Source organism: Ananas comosus, linkage group 10 (genome assembly GCF_001540865.1).
Source record: "Ananas comosus cultivar F153 linkage group 10, ASM154086v1, whole genome shotgun sequence".
NCBI lineage: Eukaryota > Viridiplantae > Streptophyta > Magnoliopsida > Poales > Bromeliaceae > Ananas > Ananas comosus.
This window is the reverse complement of record NC_033630.1, coordinates 12,308,302-12,326,955: the sequence shown is the minus strand read 5'-3', so window position 1 is coordinate 12,326,955 and position 18,654 is coordinate 12,308,302. Positions and strand designations below refer to the sequence as shown.

At 35.7% G+C, this 18,654-nt stretch overlaps 1 long non-coding RNA gene across 1 annotated transcript; it reads right to left on the bottom strand.

Annotated features, from left to right (window-relative positions):
- On the bottom strand, window positions 2,809-7,824 carry LOC109716549. Its single transcript, XR_002217952.1, has 2 exons — window positions 5,400-7,824; window positions 2,809-5,292 (listed from the first exon to the last, which is right to left on the bottom strand). It is a non-coding gene; the product is annotated as an uncharacterized LOC109716549 (long non-coding RNA).

The following is an 18,654-nucleotide window of genomic DNA, read 5'->3' as shown; positions in this document are numbered from 1 at the left end:
GGGTGGGAATTGCACACCGGCGACTGCGGCGGCGTTCAACGCGAATCCATGGTCCAAATAATGGAGTATCAGCATTCGAAGGGTGCACTTGTGTATAAGGGGGTTGACTGGTTTTAGAATTGGAGTGAGTAGTGGAATTGCCTTCATCAGTAGTGGTCGTTGACGAAAGAGGGCAATCACCAAGGCGGTGCCCGATTTTCCCATAGTGGAAACACATTGCCGGAAGGTTTTCATAGGCAACGGATTGATAGTAGCGCCCTTCGATAGTTTTCACCCAGGTACCCTGTTTCAGCAGTTGGTTAAGATCAAGCTCAACGCAGACACACGCATAGCGCCCTCTTTCCCTATTTAAGATGCATTCATCAATCTTGAGAGGTTTACCAAAATGGGAAGCAATCTGAATCAAGATATCTCTATCCCAATACTCGTTCGGGATGTTGGATGTGGCCCACGTGATATATTCAAGGCGATCCATAAAGATACGGTCAATCTATTTAAGTCGATCTATAAAGATATTTTAGATCTTACGGTTAGGATGTATCTGGACACGTCCTTGATGGACGGACGTGATTTAACATCCTTACATTAAGTTATATATAAATATGTAACATACGGGAGTCCCGGTCTAACCCTAATCCAATTGTCTGTGACGGCTCCATCTCCGGGGATAAGGGAATTAGACTCGAAACGTCCCGTCTTCTTGCAGATCACAAACGAGGACGAACCACGAGAAAGAATCACCGCTTACAAATCGGGTACAGAAATCGAAATCATGGCAGAAGGTACGATCTAGTTTCTTATAAAGTTTCTAACACGGGATTCCTAAGAGGTGGATCCAGACACGGGCAAAGCTAATCTCCTCTAATAGAGGTTGAAAGTTGGGGCGCCAATGAATGAGATTAAGGGGAAGGCCTTTAATTGACCACGGATCGCCAGTGATCACCTTCATCATGTCCTCCTCCTCTGAGAACTTGAAGACAAAAAATCCAGCAGCCATATCAACCACCTGAAGGGCACCTTTTGGGTTCCATTTAAGGGCGACGTCTCGCCGAAGGCTCATAAGCGGAGGTGGTTTGCCGAGAAACTTGCCAATTAGGCTGAAGCTCCATTCCAAGCGGCTTTTCGATAGTAGTTCAGGGGAAATGAAAACTTCATCGGACGTAGAGGACTGAATACGTTGCAACTGATGCAAGGAGCAGGGTGAAGTGGAAGTATTTTGTCTGCTGAATAGTTGAGCCCAGGAGGTTGGGTTTGATCGCTGAGATTCACTTAAATCTGGTGGCTTAGCAGGTGGGATGGGAGGAGGGGAGGGGAAAGGAGGTGGATCGTTAGAGGATGAAGCCATTTTCTTTGGAAGTCCAATTTAGTTAAATATCCAAAAGTGTATAATGGTGTGTTGATCCTATATTGACCATGCGTGATGCGAAATTTAAAAAAAAAAATCACTTGGGCAGGGGAACGAATTGCTTTTCACTAAGTTTGGCACCAAATTTAAATAAATTTTAATTTAACTGCAAGAAAATCATTTAAATGCATTTATCTATAAAATTCTTTGTTGATTTCAATCAGAATTCCCACTAAAATCTATTCTATTTTGTTATTTTGTAAAAACAAAATGAGAAATCATTTTGGTACAACGACTCTTGTTAATTCCATCCTCAGTTGCATAGCAAGAAAGATACTGTAAAATTATGATTAATTTACGAAGGAGTATTTTCAACATTATTGATAAGGTATAACTAATAATAAAATAAATAAATCCTCCCCAAATCCAAAGTAAAACCATCGGATTTGAATGACACTCAAATTGTATTACGAAAAACCGCATCAAATCATTCCGAATGAATTGAATGATCAAGACCATATTGCAAAAGGCTTCCTTAAAAATACTCTTTTTTTTTCTTTTTTTTTTTTTTAACTTTCCTTCCTAACTTTTAAAAACCATAATTTTTTTTACCATCTTAACATTTCAAATTGCTGCATTTAACCTCCTTAAGAATTTCATCACTATTACATCCATTTCATATAATTTATATAAAAACTACTCTTCAAAATAACATAAATACATTAAAGAATTATTTTTTTCTTATATAAAAGGTGCAATTTAAATATTTTGCCCTCTCCATTCTCTCCATTAACATCGTACCCTCCTAAAACGATTTCTGCAATTTTAAGGAGGCTATAAATTTTAAAAGTCAGAAAAAATGTAAATAATTACAAAAAGTTTTCCCCAATTTAGGCAAAAAAAGAAAAAAAAAATCTTTAAACTTGTAGACAATGGGGCAGCCAAACAGGGTGTTAATGATATTGATCCACAAAGGCTTAGAATGCAATCAGAATTCTACTTGGTACCATTGGGAAACATGTAGAACTAGCAGTGGCTTAGGCTAGTATAGAAATACATAAGTAAAGCCACTCCTTATTACACTACCAAAGTATCAAAATTAAGCACTTCCAATCTCTCCTTAAATGCTATAAAATTACAAAGCTAAGCATTCGTTTGGCCCAAAAAAAAAAAAAAAAAAATTGATCCCCAAGAAGTCGCCATGCATCAACCAAAGAGAAAAGTGAATTTCTTTTAGTTTTCGTAACGAATGATCAGTTTGTGAGAAAAGAATAATAATAATTTACTTAATAACAAGGAACATAGATATGATTTCCTTAATGCTTCACATTTTATTTCCAAAAATTTGAGTAGAACATCAATTACACTTGCTTACGTTTCTGTTCGTAAAGAAAAGCATAAAGGGATGAACATTATGATTTCTATTGTCTGTTTTGATTAGAAAACCCGTAATTCTCCAAAGAAACAACAAAAGAATAATAATATTGGCGAAAAGTGCTGCATAAGGACCCCATAAAAATAAGAAGTCCAATGTTACCTCAACGGACCTCCTCCAGGAACAATAATGCTAATGATAAGAAAACAAAAGATCTAAAGACGCAGATTGCTACATCATTTTGAACTTACATTCCCAAGAACACTAGCTAGGGATAAAAATACACTTAACAAGCCTGAATTTTTTGGGCATGCTCAACTTTCATCTGTTTTTTACCACACCTTCAACAAGCATGCATAAATTCTTGCCACATTTTCATCCTTCAGAATATCCATTAGTTGACATAGAATCAGTTGATAGATGACTAAAGTGGTACAACAACTTAAGCTCGGTGATGAAATATGTAATAATTAGAGTACAATGAAAACCCAAAAAAGACAGCAAAGAAGAACGAACTTATAAAGTGTAAGGAGAAACAAACGATGGTTGAGGGTCCCTCCTTTCCATATAGAGGAGAATTCAAATGGAAAGGTACCGCCTCCGATATGCGGCCATACATTCCCTTTATCCCAACAAAGAAGATAAACAGTATCTATTCCCACCAGAAGTGGAGAGCACAACTGCCTATAAACATAGTGTTTATTATGATAACAAAAGATGAGAGTTAAGATGAGAGTTAACTGCTCCTAAGGTACCCCCAGCTTGTCACGGCGTGAAAATAAGGGAAAAAACACAGAAGTGTACTTCAACCAAAATTTGCAGTAGCATCAAGTACTTTTGCAGTAGGAATGTGCAGAAATATGTATTCCGTTCAAATATGAAAAATAAATGGTGCAACAGTGTAACACAATTTAAATTGCTTAGTATTGACAATGTAAAACTGGACAGTGCAATCTTGCCGGCCAAATTTTCATAAACGTGTCAGTATTACATAAATTAAGAAGTCTATGAATCAGAAAGTTCCTGCCATTATTCTACACGTAATGTATTGATATAGAGCACATAGGAAAGCACATAACATCACATATTCTTTTGAATTTATTTATAGGGTGAGATGGGACAGTTTTCAAGACAACAGTAGGTATGGGTTACAACATATTGGATTGGAATTCAAAAAGCACGAACGAAAAAAAAAACAAAAAACAAAAAACAAAAAACAAAAAAACAAAAACAAAGGGAACAAAAACGGAAGGGGAGAAAGTAACTAAGGATTTAGACACAATTGAATATGACGACGTCCTGCTAACTAATGGAGAGCCAAACAAACTTTTACAAGTAAAGCTAAGAGTATTTTAAAAGGTGACTCCAAAATAAAATTGATAAGTCAGTTTTGTACACGTGACAGCTACTTTACCATAATAGATTAGCTTTCAAAATTTGTCAGAAAGTTCAAAATCAAATCTACTTAATAGCTATCAGATATACAAAATTAACTCATCAACGTCATCTTGGATTACATTCTGATATACCCATATAGATTTAGGCCACGTTTGGATAGCTTGTTTAAAAAACTCTAGTTTATTTTATGCGGTTTTGCTAATTAAATCAGGAATTCCATGGAATCCTACAGGAATACTATACTCTGTTTTTATCTCTATTGGATGCCAAGTGCAAAATTTGAAAGTAATGCTGTCAAATTTGATAAAATAACTAATAAAAATATTATATTTGCTAAGCAATTAGAGATCAAAATAACTAACTAAACTAAATCAAATTGAACTACATTTAGACTAATTTATTTCTAATCAAAACATTACTTATAAAAATTCCTAACTAAAAATTAACAAACAGAGATCAAATAACTAATTAAAAAAAATTAACAAATGACGGCAGGTGCAAAGTGGTAGGGAGGATCAGAGAGCAGGAGCGGGTGGGTTCGGGGGATTGGGGGAGAAGGGGGAGTGAAAGGAGAGAAAAATAGGGGAGCGGGACTAAGGCTCGATGGCCAGAAGAAATTTTTTTTTCAAGGTTTGGATTTTAACTACACTATTTTTAGCCCCCATGTTAACTATATTTTTTTTCTTCAAGCCTTTTATTTGAAGCATCTAAACACCTCATAGCAAAACTTTTCCTGGGAGCATAGTATAGTTATACTATACTCTCTTTTATGATACATCCAAACAGAACCTAACTATTCTTTACAAACATGTGGATGCATCATAGAACATAGTATAACTATACTCTTGAGAAAATTTTGCTATAAAATGTTCGAATACTTCAAAAGAACACCTAAAACATATAGTTAACCTAAAATAAAATCCACTCAAACCTCTGAAAATAGTTTTCTCCATTTTTAGGGCCTTAACACAACCTCAACCCCCCAACTGCAACCTTATCTGCTATCTATCTCTCCCTTTTCCCCTCAAACTTAGCGCCACCTCCGTCGACCCCTCTTGCCGGCCTCCTTGCTCCGCCACTCCCTCCTCCGCCACCCCTCATTTCCCCATGGCCGATGATCCACCACCGCTCTCTCCTCTAAACAGTATGTACCCAAACAACCTAAAAAATGAATCTGTAAAATCATGTAAGATCATATAGAATGCGCTATTTTAGTCAAACCTAAACCACATAATAAATAATAGCTAACATGCACAACCCTACTCCAAAAGCGGAAAGTACCACACTTGTTGATATGCCCAGGAGTGAACGGCCCCACAGATAATTTAGAACTTGCCGAGTAGTCGTCCAGTTGTTGTCAAAACCAAATAACTTCATATAATGGTTGTTGCCAATGCAAAGGAAGAAGCTATGCTGATGTTAGCACCCATAACTTTGTATCACAGAAAAAAGAAAACTAAAAAAGCCTAGCAACCATAAGAATCTGCTAACTGACAGATAATCTAATCTTACCTTGTCTAGGAATCATAAGCAATGTATAGCCCTCAGCTTTTCATGGTGTTGTCAACTAAATGAACCACAACCAGAAAATAAATAAAAATGATCAGCACTACAATCCTTCAAAACAGTAAGTTATCTCTCTCCATTGAATCTACTTGTAACTTATCTCTTCTCCTTAATCTACAGCAATTAAACTTCAAGGGCCTGTATGATCCATTTTCTGGAACAGCTCGACTATTTAAGAAGCAAAAGCTAGGATTTCGAGCAACATAAGTCTAAAAATTTTGGTCAGAACAGGAGGAAAAAAGACGCTTCAAGATCCAAAACAAAAGATCCAATTTGAACATTTTATTTCTAGCTTCACCAAGAGTATTAATTTCAGAGAGCCTGCAAAGGCTTCTTTGAAAAGCTATGCTTAAACAAGACATCTCAAAAGCTATAGACAGAACTAGCAAGGCACCAACGACCTCTAACCACAGGATATCTCTCTTTGACCTGCTACTACAATCCAACATTGGGATAACAAATGTACTATAATTACAGGAACACTATCGAACAAAAGATGCATGTTACAGTCTTACAGAGTAATAAGGGACTATATGACTAATCATAGTCAACTAGTGACAATAACCTGCGCAGTGCTGCAGACACTTACATAAAAACATAATGTAAGAATCAATTGATTTAGTTATTATTAATATTTAATTTTAGAACTTAATCGTTAAATATTTAATATTTAAAAATATTATTTTAAAAAAAATATATGTATGCTCTCAAGCACTCTAAAGGTCACAATGAGCCCACTTACTCGAGCCTATGCGTCTACTCCCCGAGACCTAACTATTCTGGGTACACCAATCGACATATTGCATTTTCATGATTTCTCCATGAATTTATCATTTTTATAAGAACCACCAAATCAGTCACACCGCACTGCAAAGAACAGTAATGGTGATTTTTAAGCCTACAGATTTGGACCTAATGATATATATTAACCTATCACTTCAATTATTATTTTATGTAAGAAACAAATAAAGAAAACTAGTATAATTTTTGTCAATAATAAAATAATGTTATTTGCTAATATCGTTTAGTTGATGGAGTTTACATATATTTTTACCCATATTTTATATATTAATATATTTTAGTATATTTTTATTTTATATGGTATATAAAAACTGAAAAAAATCAAACATCAGAAATTATAAAAAGGAGAGAAAATTCCCTACTACTCTCCCGCAATTTTGCCCAATTCATTTACATTTATGTCTAACAATTCTTTTAAATTACAGTCTGGTCCAACAGACATAACAATAAATCCAATGAGCTTGTTGGAATGAATCAAGTCCAAATGAGCCCTAATGATCATGAAAATTAAAATATATATCAAACTCACCTATATTGTTGCATAAGTTTTCTACACTTGGTGCAAATAATATTTTTCTCCTCCAACCTATCTCGTCCTACGGTAAGAGAGAGGTAGAGAGAATGAAAGGGAATAAACCCCTTTTACATAGGAGAGGCCCAAACCATGTCAACATGTAGGATAAGATAGGCCTCCATTGAGGGCCCATCTGTCAAGCATAGGAAGAGCAGTTTTTACACTAGTCCTTCTATTTACATAAAATTAAATATTAATACAAATTGATTCATTTGATATCAGTTTGATCTCAAATTTAAAACACAAGACAATCTTGGGCTCATGATCGACATTAAAATCTTGGATTTAGTATTCGAAAGGTATTTTTAATCAAGATTTTTACATCCAGATTCAGTTACCATTTGATGCACAACGCTGCGGACGTTTATATAGAAGCGCAATGTAAGAATTGATTTAGTTATTATTGATATCTACTTTTACAGCTTAAATTTTAAATAACTAAATATTAAATGGTTTTATATATGAAACCAAAATATAATCATGTCTTCAAACACTTTGTAAGTCACCACGAACTAGGGCTCACAATTCAGCTCATTGTTCACGAGCCAGCTCGTGTTCAGCTCAAAATAAGGTCGAGATAGATCGCTTATTTAATAAGCGAGCTGAACACGAACTAATTTTTTCACCTCAAAACCTTAACGAGCCGAGAACATGAGCTAGAGTTAGATCGCTTGTGTTCAGCTCGATATAGCTCACATATTATATATATATATATATATATATATATATATAGAGAGAGAGAGAGAGAGAGAGAGAGAGAGAGAGAGAGAGAGTAGGGCTACTATACTCTTATGAGTATAGAACACTTCGTACTCATAAGTTGTTTTCGATGATGGGCTTCCAAATCGACGATTCACTCCGTTAGATATGATCTAAGAGTATTTGAAACTTCTAGAAAATAAATTTCATAATTTTTCGAAATCATAATAAAGTCCATCAAGCAGGCATAAAATGAACGGCCAAAATCGAATGACGTCCTAAAAATGGATGATCAGATCCTTCAATTTCAGATTGGAGTTACTGATCTTTATCTAGGTAGTGAATAGAATTTTCTATCAAAAATTCAATCGGTTCCGATTCTTTTACACCGTTAAACTAGCAAATATCCCATACCAGCTGTTAAAAATTATCAATTTTGTAGCCTTCTAATCGTAAGGTAATGATGTCGAAAAATTATAAAATTTGATTTCTAGAAAATTTAAATGCTCTAGATAACGTTTAACAGTATGGATCGTCGATTCGGAAGCTCTATCATCGAAAACGACTTATGAGTACAAGGGTGATCGTACTCATAAAACTATAGTAGCCGGACTATATATATAGAGAGAGAGAGAGAGAGGGAGCGAGCGAGCGAGAGAGAGAGAGAGAGAGAGAGAGAGAGAGTAGGTCTTGTGTGCTATCAGGAGCACGGAGGCCTTCGTACTCCTAAGTCGTTTTCCATGACGTAACTTTCAAATCGACGATCAACTCCGTTAGACTTGATGTAACGTATTTAAACTATCTAGAAAATAAATTTTGCGCTTTTTCAATATCATTTACCTAGTGATCAAAAGGACTCAAAATCAACAGTTGAAAATAAAAATCAAACAAAAAGTCATAATGTAGCATTAAAAGTTTCGATCAGAGATATTGATCTTGTTGTAGATAGTATAAAGAATTTTCTATCAAAATTTCATCTGATTTGAATACTTCTACACCATTAAACTTGCAAACGGCATACATCAACCATTAAAAATTGTTGATTTTGAATTCTTTCGATCACTAGGTGAATAATATTAAAAATCCACAAAAATTATTTTCTAAATGCTTCAAATACGCTAGATCAAGTCTAATGGAGTCGATCGTCGATTCAAAAGTCCCATCATCGAAAACGGCTTGGGAACACGGAGGTCTCTATGCTCCTAATAGCATATAAGACCTCTCTCTCTCTCTCTCTCTCTCTCTCTCTCTATATATATATATATATATATTACAAATTTCTACTATTTGGATTTTAGGCCAACCAAAATGTAAAGAGACCAATATTTTATGAATTTCAATTATTAGATTAAGATTCTAATTTTCTACTTTTAAACTTTTCAACCACTAGTAGGGCTAACAATATAACTTCTTGTTTGCAAGCCAACTCGTGTTCGGCTTGTTAATAAACAAGTTGAACGTGAGTTGGATTTTTCAACTCAATATTTTAACAAGCTCGCTTGATATTTTAACGAACATGAGCCGGGCCCAGCTCGCTCGTGTTCGACTCGTTGACAGCCTTACCATGAACCCACTAACTTACGCCTATGCATCGCCAAGATTTAACTCTTCTTAATACACTCAACTATCATTTGCATTTTCATGGTTTTTTGGAAAAAAAATCTGTCACATTCATAAAATCCATCAGATTAGTCATATCATACCATTCAATTAAAGTCACAGAATGTAGGTGCATAGGTTTGGATCCAAGAGCACATATCAATTTTTCACTCTACTCCTCTCATGTATATCATCATATGATTTGGAAGTATTTTGAGGAAGAGCAACAGAAGAGAATTCAAATACCCAAACTTGAGGTCGGTTAATTACACCGGAAGGAAATAGCATTACCTACAAACAGTTAAAAAAAGGTCCAGTGGAGTAAAAATATTTCCTGATAACACGATGGATACCGCCAATGGAAAGCAATTTTCCTTGGGCCTAGGGCCTTCCTATCCCCCCTTTCTTCCTCTATTTTTCTCTTTAGTGGTCTCCTTAGTTTCTTTCGCATCATCCTTTGCTTCTTGAATGTAATTTATTTCGCAGCCCTATTCACATCTAACTTCAATCTACTCAAATCTGACTCACATTCCCAATGATTTTAGTATTTCATGATTTGGTCACAATATCACAATTGATCTATGCATCGAACGGTAAAAATTTGTAGCCTATATTTGTAGCTAACATTGACGAGAAGAATACGAAAGCCAATTAACCAATTGTGTGGTAAAAATGAAAAGCGGAATGTGTCTGTAGCCATCAGTGCAAACCACTGCTCATAAAGATTTTAGTGCAGACACTAAGCCTGATTATCTTGCCTCATCCTTCTCCTCGTATGTACTCTTGAAAGGACAATAATCAACAGTAATACACTGAATAGGTGAAGGCCTGTGAGAGGTCCATATGATACAAGAATGATATATCTTCAGAAAGCAATGACTCATATAGTTTCTATTTCACTACCAGGCAGACTTTCCAAATCCAAGAATATTGGAACTAATAATAAATAATCCAGACAATTCTTCACCATCACATAGGTTTTCCCATCTTTCGTCAAATATTTTGGTTGAATAGTGTAGGCTGAAGTTCTCAATAGACCCTAAAAGGATATTAATTAAGGCCTAGTAGGAATTCTTTAGACAAGATAGGCAATTTTTGGAGAAAATCCTAGTCAGCTGCAATAAGCTTCAGGCTAGAGAAGTTCCAAAGGAAAACGTTTTGTATGGTAAATCAAAAGGGAGGGAAATCGAGGCATTGAAAGAGCTGAAGTTGATAGATTATAGTTTTACCTAAAGGACTTTTTATTAGTTATCCCTATCCATCTTATCTATCTCCTACGTCTTCCTCTGCAGCTCTCCTTGAAAATTTAATTCTTTACACATCTCAATTGAATCTCTGATGCAGTTAAAGTTCAAATTTGACTCCTCTTTTTCCTAATATAATTGATAAATCAACATGAAGGCACCTCTTAACTGCAGGAATGATTGAAGTATATTATCTCCAAAATTACAAACCCAGAGAGGGCGGTGTATACGCATTGATATTATTGATAAAACTTCAGTTCTTCAGAAGTCATGACCAAATAGACTGCGGCAAAATAATTGCAACAGAAATTATCATCTGGATCTAGTCTCAGACCAAAAGTACGCACCAAAGAGAGTTTTCAATCAGATCAAAGTTGGACCTTAATTGAGACAAGGGATAAAACCCCTGTTTGACGTCTACAATAGATTTTCCTCGCAATTCCAGTAAAAACCAGAGAAAGGCCAAAGAAAGTAGTAGAGGGAGAAAAAGCAAAAGAAGAGAAGAGGTTCCTAAATCAAGCTAATTATTTATATTTATGATGCAGATGAGAGGCTCTGAACACTGCATAAGCAGAGAAAGAGAAGACAAATAGAAAGAAGAAAGAAGCCAAAGAATTAAAAGGGAAAAGTTTCATAATCATAGAAAGAGAACAAAATGACAAAGCAAAAGAAGAGAAAAAAGGATAGGAAAGGACAAGAAAATGAAGCAAATGAGTAAAGTCCATAATCGATAAATACTTCATTTTCACTAATAGTTTACCAGTAAATGCATTCTTCTTGAACTAGCCAAGCCAAAGTGTAATATCAGTTTAACCTTGAATTGAAAAATTATGAGTTCCATCAGCAATCAATCAACTGGCTAATGCTAAAACAGCAGAAACTAGTCACCCAACTGTTTCACCTTGAGTTAAGCTCTACTTTGATCAATTTTTTTTTCATAAATATCGGTCAGTTATTCAGTTGGGTATCAACGATCTAACTACGAAATCTTGATTGCAACACCCTGGGCTCTCATAACAGTCTGCTCTATGCTATAGCTAGAGAGATGGCAAATAAAGAATTTGTGCAGAATGAGAAACCAGAGACATAAAACAATGTGTTAGGCCTTTTAACTGAAAACTAGATAATTTTATGGCCTATATGGCATAGCTAAGGCTTCTAAAGTATATAATTCAGTAGATTTGCTTGGGAAGTTAAAAATCTTTTATATCATCCCATTTTACATTGAATTACCCAATGAGTTATTACTGAAGCATATAGAAGGAGCTTCAAATTGTATATATTCAGCCATTAGGACATACACGCAGTTCAGCTTCCTGTCAAGACAGAAGGCAAGCATTTTAGCCCTCAAAAACCTAGCTTTTACTACTTGAACAGAAAGAGCTCCTTAAATCAAGCTAAACAGAAACTGTTCTACTTATGGAAGACAAGCCAGAACTGAAAGAACACACAACAAACTGAAACAATACAGAAAGCCATAACGCTTATCTAATCCAGAAAATTAACAGCCGATCAACCAACTACTGCAACAGGTCTCAGTTTTGGCTTCTCCAGTATGTTTAGGACTATATTTCTTCGTTCATAACTACCAAATTATCACTTCAATGGCTTGAGCTACAACAAGAGACACCCTATCTTACTTCTATGTGCATGAGATTGAACTATACATTAAAATAGTGATGCATTTTAAGAGGAGGTTCAGGTTTACTAAGTCCTATCCTTCCAAGAGAAGAAGATTTTAGGCAACGCATTCTCTTGATAAGTTAAGATAAGAATTAGAGTGCAAACAGGTCCTAATAAATGAAATCAAGGCCAAATCAATTCATTGGGAAGGAACGGGCAAGAGAGCACACCATGAACATCGTCGAATTCTGAATTCAATGAAGAGTTTTCTTTCCAAAGGCATGTTTGGCCACTAGAATAGGATATGCCACAAAATTGCTTAGGAAATCCAGCTCATAAATATATCGTTCAAAAGATAAAACAATTGGCGAAAAGTCAAAGAAGTCAGCTCAAATCCTTTCTTTCTCGTGCTACAGAAAAAAACATTAGCAGTGGAGGCCACTGCTGCTTCCTTCCTTGATATTGAGCTCCTTCACACTCAAATCTGAATCCAACAACTACAGGAATTCAAAAGAACTGAAGTGAGATTAGGTCTCTCAGGACAAGAGCTCGGTGGTGGTGGGAGGAGGGGAACCTTTGGCAGGTTTTCTCCAATCTGCCGTAATGCCAATTCCACTAATGGGATTAGCACCATGTGAGGGGGATAAAATGATTGAACATGATTAGATATTCCAACTCCAATCCATCCACGCATAGGGTTACTGACACGGGACTAAAAGCCTGAAAAGGGTCCCAAGCCATGGGTGCCAAATATTCCCCAAGAGCTCTGTGTCCATTTTTGACAAAGTGCTCTTTTCACTTTTCTTAATATCAGCACTGAGATGTTGATAAAAGTAATATCAGCACACTGAGATGTTGATAAAAGCAAAAAAGCGACTCCCCTTGATGGAAAAGGAGGATATATCTCCATGAAAAAAAAGGAGATTGATTCTCTCCATCCAAGAAAGGTATTGCAGGACCAAGAAAACCAACAAGCAACACTCCCACAACAGATCGAAAATAAAGGATTTCAATCCCAAGCAAAGACATTTGATGAGAAAGGTCAAGGATCCTTCTACACCCAGACATACACTNTTTTTTTTTTTTTCTTGTTTGAATCCCCATTATTAGTCATATTTACTTAATCAATTGGGAATACCTTGGTAGAAATGAGTTCATGGGTGTGATTATTCAAAGTTGAGAAGTTGCAAATGAACCAATGTTATCTTCATCTTTTTTTTTATTTTGGAAATTGTTTTAGCTCATTCTGCTTTTCTCACAAAAACGAAAAATGTGATTCGCCACATTTGTCATAAAAATATCGGAAATTGTGGTGCAATTGTGATGATGGTTGTATTTTTCGAAGGCTTAGATGCGCGATTCTCGAATTTCGACACTCATATATGCATAAGAACTACAACTGCCCTGTAACAGATGAAGAGATTTGTACAACATTCGCCTTACTTTATTTCTACTTATATCGTCGCATTGTTTGTATCATTTACTTCTTGTAGATTGACAAGAATTATGATGTACAATTATGATGTACATAAGTGAAGAATCTATATAATTTGGCTCCCTTATTTGCAAGATTCTCAATTTAATTCAAATGATTTTATACTGTAGATTGCTTTAAAGTTTACTTCTTATGTAGGCTCCATTATGTGGGAACTTTGTATTGAACAGTTGAATAAAGTTTCAGAACTGCGCCAGTGCTAGGTTCGGAGTTATTAAATCGGAAGCGCAGAGTAAGATCAGTAACTCGAATGTACTGTCGGAATATTCTAAATAATGACTCAGAAGTTGCAGTGATGCTCTTTTGTTTTTCTGGGTGTCATGTTTTGAGGAATCTTAATACAAATACAATTTATGCCGACATAACAGTGTCTGCAAACTAGCGAAAACAATTCGTACTTTCCTTCCTATGGAATAGAATCTGCTTCATGTTCTAATGATTATTACCAGAACTACTTGATTTCCGCTAATTAGTAAATTGATTTTGTCTTTATTCCTCTGTGATATAATAATGTCATTTCATGCCACTTATGACCCAATACCGACAAATGCCGAGGCACAAAGTTTTTAAATTAAAAAAAAAAAAGAAAGATGAAATGATATTAAAACAAATAAAACAGCATTCTATATTGTGTGCTTGATGGAGATGCCTGTGACATTTATACTATTTCTGAAATTCGGTATATGTTTTTTTCTGACAATTTTCTTTTCGCTTGCATTATTACATCTTTTTTCCGCTTACTAATGTTGAAATGAAACAAGTTATAAATCGCACTCATCTGCAATGCATATATTCTTGTTCCCTCATCGTTTACGCACAATGATTGCGTCATTTGTATTCCAACTTAGTCTTAAGCCACAGATCTGTTATCAGCTAAGAATTCCTTTTCTGTCGGATTCGCAACCTTTTGCAAGTGCACATCCACACAAACCTAAATATCTGTCCTTTAGTGGAAAAGCCAACATGTTCTCATTTTCTATTTCTTTGTTCTTTTTTTTGTTTGAATATAGTGGATTGTGCATCATCTGTCCATGTGCTTAACCCTAGAGACAGACATACAGTCGTCGAAACTTCCTCGATCCCTTTAATCCTTTGCGAGCATCGAAGGATTAGAAAATCGGCATCATGTCCTTTTGTTTAGAGAAAGATTCCTTCAAAAGTGGTTCCTATGCATTACTAGTTTGTGTGGACAAGCTCAGGTGGTGAAGTTTCTATGGTAAATTTGAACCTTTCGATCATTACAATCGGTCCCCGAACATCATGCCCTGTCAAAATCTCACCCTTTCATCAAGTTCCACATTTAAGTCCAAAAGTCGCTTACATGATACGTATACGAATACGATGATTGCATTTGTTGCAACATTACACGGGAGCGTACGATTGCAAAATAAGTTTCATTTCAAGAAAAACGAGTCTTCGATACCAATCAAGAAACAATACATTGCATCGAAAGTTACGGTCATTATTGTTAGAGAATTTCGTCCCATTAAAACCGAAAATTGTCTTCCTTTTCTCCTGCAACTTGTTAGCATTCGTAGAAATTCCACGTCGGTAGATAGGATATGAAGATCAACATGAAGTCCTTCTACTTGTGATGGACCACAAGAGCAAAAGATAACACCGATCTCGCCGAGTGAGAAAGGTAGTATTTACAGTCACTGGTTTACTGCAGAGGTGGACCATGAGATTAATGATAAGGATTCCTTATATCATGCAGGAATCTGTATCTTAAATGGACCACTTTTGTAGTAGAGATTCCTAGCAAAGTTGCGCGAGTTGTTTTTCTCTGATGGGTGAGTTTCTGGTTGAAGACCCTTTCAACGGGGTTCGGTTGTTTTCGATGGATTCAAAACACTCCACACCGTAGGAAAAGGGAGGAAACTTTTGGTGCCGTACGCTCGGGCCTTTGGAAGCTTCACATTATTGCATGAACCTGAAATTGTTTCGTCGAAACATCGAGTAAGCTGGCATGAAGGTTGACTGTGTTAAATATAAATATGTTTAAACACCGTTCTCTAACAGCTTAAACTTTTAGAGTACAACGGTTGTTTCACATGGTATCAGAGCAGGAGGTCCTGAGCCTTAATGGCCAAGTAAAAGACTTCATTCTAGCTACTTCAACTTACCGCCAGGCTCAGAGAAGTGAACCATTAATTTCTTCTACTTGGTTTAAGCCTATTTTGTGAATCTATGCACTAGTGATGATAGAATTTAGTGTCGATTTTAGCCGCCATGGCACAAACATTGACGATATCATATCATTTGGTTCACCAAAGGTGACATTGCCGAGCTGATATGCCGGTCGCTTTGAACTGCTTTAACAAGATATTGGATTTCCTAATCATAAAATCGCAGAGCCCGCATATCATATACGGAATGCTATGTTTTGTTTTTGGTGATTTATGATATGGTTGCAGCGTTGTACGGTTCGATCGCCATGATTTTCTTTTCCTTTTTCCTAACAATATTTCCGTAGATCATGCATGGATTGTACTTTGTAATTATTTCCACATCATCTTGTGACGAAAATATGGTCTGATATTCTGCTTTCCGATTGCCGAGCAGATTTTCTCGCCACACAATGTGGAACTTCGGGGAGGCTGCTGTCATTGCTCTTCTGTAATTTGAGGGGACAAAAGGTGCAGCAAGTTGTAGAGGGCCATCAGACGAAAAGATATTCCGAGAATTGAGGCTCTTGCTGGCAGCAACTTGCTGAGAGCATATTCTGTGTTTCTTCAGAAAGAAATCGGCCAACTTATCGGATCCAAGCTGATGTCTCATCCCACAAATCGTCTCTTGTCAGATTCCTAACTGATATTTTATTCCTTAATTTAGTCGATTACTATTATGACATTCGTAACCTCTTTGACTCTGACTTAATCATATATTCTAAAATTTTGTACATTCATAATCTATTTTTTTATCATTTCTCTTTCGTTTGTAGTGCAAATTCATCTGCAATTTGTTCTGAATAAAAGACAAATGTTTCAAATAGCATTCGTGGAAGATTGAATATTAATAATAATGTTACCTGTTCTATCTCATTAGTTGAAACAGTAATGAATTTACAGCCACATCTACTCTACGAGACTCGCGAAATAGATTAAGTTTCATGGTAAAAGAAAAAGTTACTAGTTATCCATTAACTTCATGTAACATCATATGAACAAGGTTTATGCATTTGTACTTTTTACAATTCACCTTTCACTTATCCGCGAAGAGTCGCGATTTCTAAATGTTCATCGGTTAAATTCTGCATCTAGGGTTTACGGTTTAGGGTCGAATTCGACCGCATTCATTATTGAGATAATCAATCAAGCTTATTCTCTTGGACTGTTACCTAATTTGTTGATTTTGTGCACAATTCTCTTCTTCATGTTTCCAACATGCTATAATACACTATAGTCAACACTTGCCCTCCCTTTCATTCATTCATTGAATTTCAACCTCATCTTGTGTTAATCATGTTAAGTGCTTCTCTAAACCTTGGTTGAGGGAACTGCAAGTATAGGGTTTTCTGGGCCCACCCTGAGCTTTTTGCAAAATTGTGTTTGATTAGAGCTGCTAAATTCTCATTAGGAAGTTCTAGTGAAAATGAAAACTTTAGAGTGAACCTTCATTATGGGGCCTATTACTGCCGCAGCAAACTGCTCTAGATTTTTTGTTTGTCAAATGTCTAAATACTGCCTATTGAAGTTTTTTTTTTTTTTTTTTTTTAAAAAAAAAAGGCTTTAAAAGCCATGCGATGTAGAAATTTGAGTTTTGCTTAGACGATTGCTTGGTCTCACTTCTGCTTCTACTTTCAGCAACAGCTACTTCTAGCTAAGTGTTTGGAAAAACTTAAAACATAAATCTTTCGCTGCAATGTGAAGTAGAAATGAAATTTGTAATTTTATAGTAAAAAGAAGTTGCTAGGGATATTTTCGTATATGTGATTTCTGAATATAGCGTTCTTTAAACAACATTCTGTTAAGCAACCCTACGCCCTACGGCAGAGCCAAACAGGTCCTAGGTTTTAACATTCAATTATCTGCATGATAGAAATATCTTCTAGAGAAACGTTTATTGGTGCTGTATTTGTTTCACCGGACGTGGAGAGCAGTAAAGTGGTTACTTCACTGTAACTTTGCCTTTGAAGAAAATTCAAACTATCCAATTTAGCGTACCTACCTTCAGCCCACCCCCAATTAAAAACAAAAAAAAAGGAAAAAATTTTCAACTTCTACACCGTTCACTTCCTGACAAATAAACAACGAAAGAAAAGTAACTTTTACCTGAATTCTGGTTCACCTGAAAGGCTACTTCAACCTGAACTTCAATTTCGGCAAAACAAACCGGCTTCTATTCTTAATCTAGAATTAGGGCTTTAAAAACAAGGTACTAAGTTGGATCACACTCTAATCATGTGGGAAAGACCCAGAAAACATAGTACACACTGCCAGCTATAGGGAATTTGGAGCATAGCACAAAAGAGCTACTAAACCCATTTTGGTGCTCCTAGAAGAAGCACTTTTCCAAAAGCCCTAAAATTAAATTAACTTAGGAAAGGGGCTCCTTTTTATGTGTCAGTGCTACAATTCATAGTGAGAGCAATAGAATCCCCCATCCTCCCTTTATCATTTTGGTGCTCCAGAGGAAGCACTTTTCCAAGAACCCTAAAAAAAAATTACAAATTTATAGGATTAATTTAATACAGCACTATACAAATATATCAAATAGCAAATATATTTCTAAAGGATTCAACTTCTCATATTTATCCCTGCAAAAAATTCAGTAATATTCATATTTACTCCTCTGGTTTGTTACTGTTAGAGAGCTGTTTAGTTTGTATAGAAGATAAGTGAAATGATATTTTTGCTATCATAAATATCCCTTCAAAAATCCCAATTGCTAAAATTAGCAGAAATGCCCTCCTTTAAGTCTCCAACGGTCATC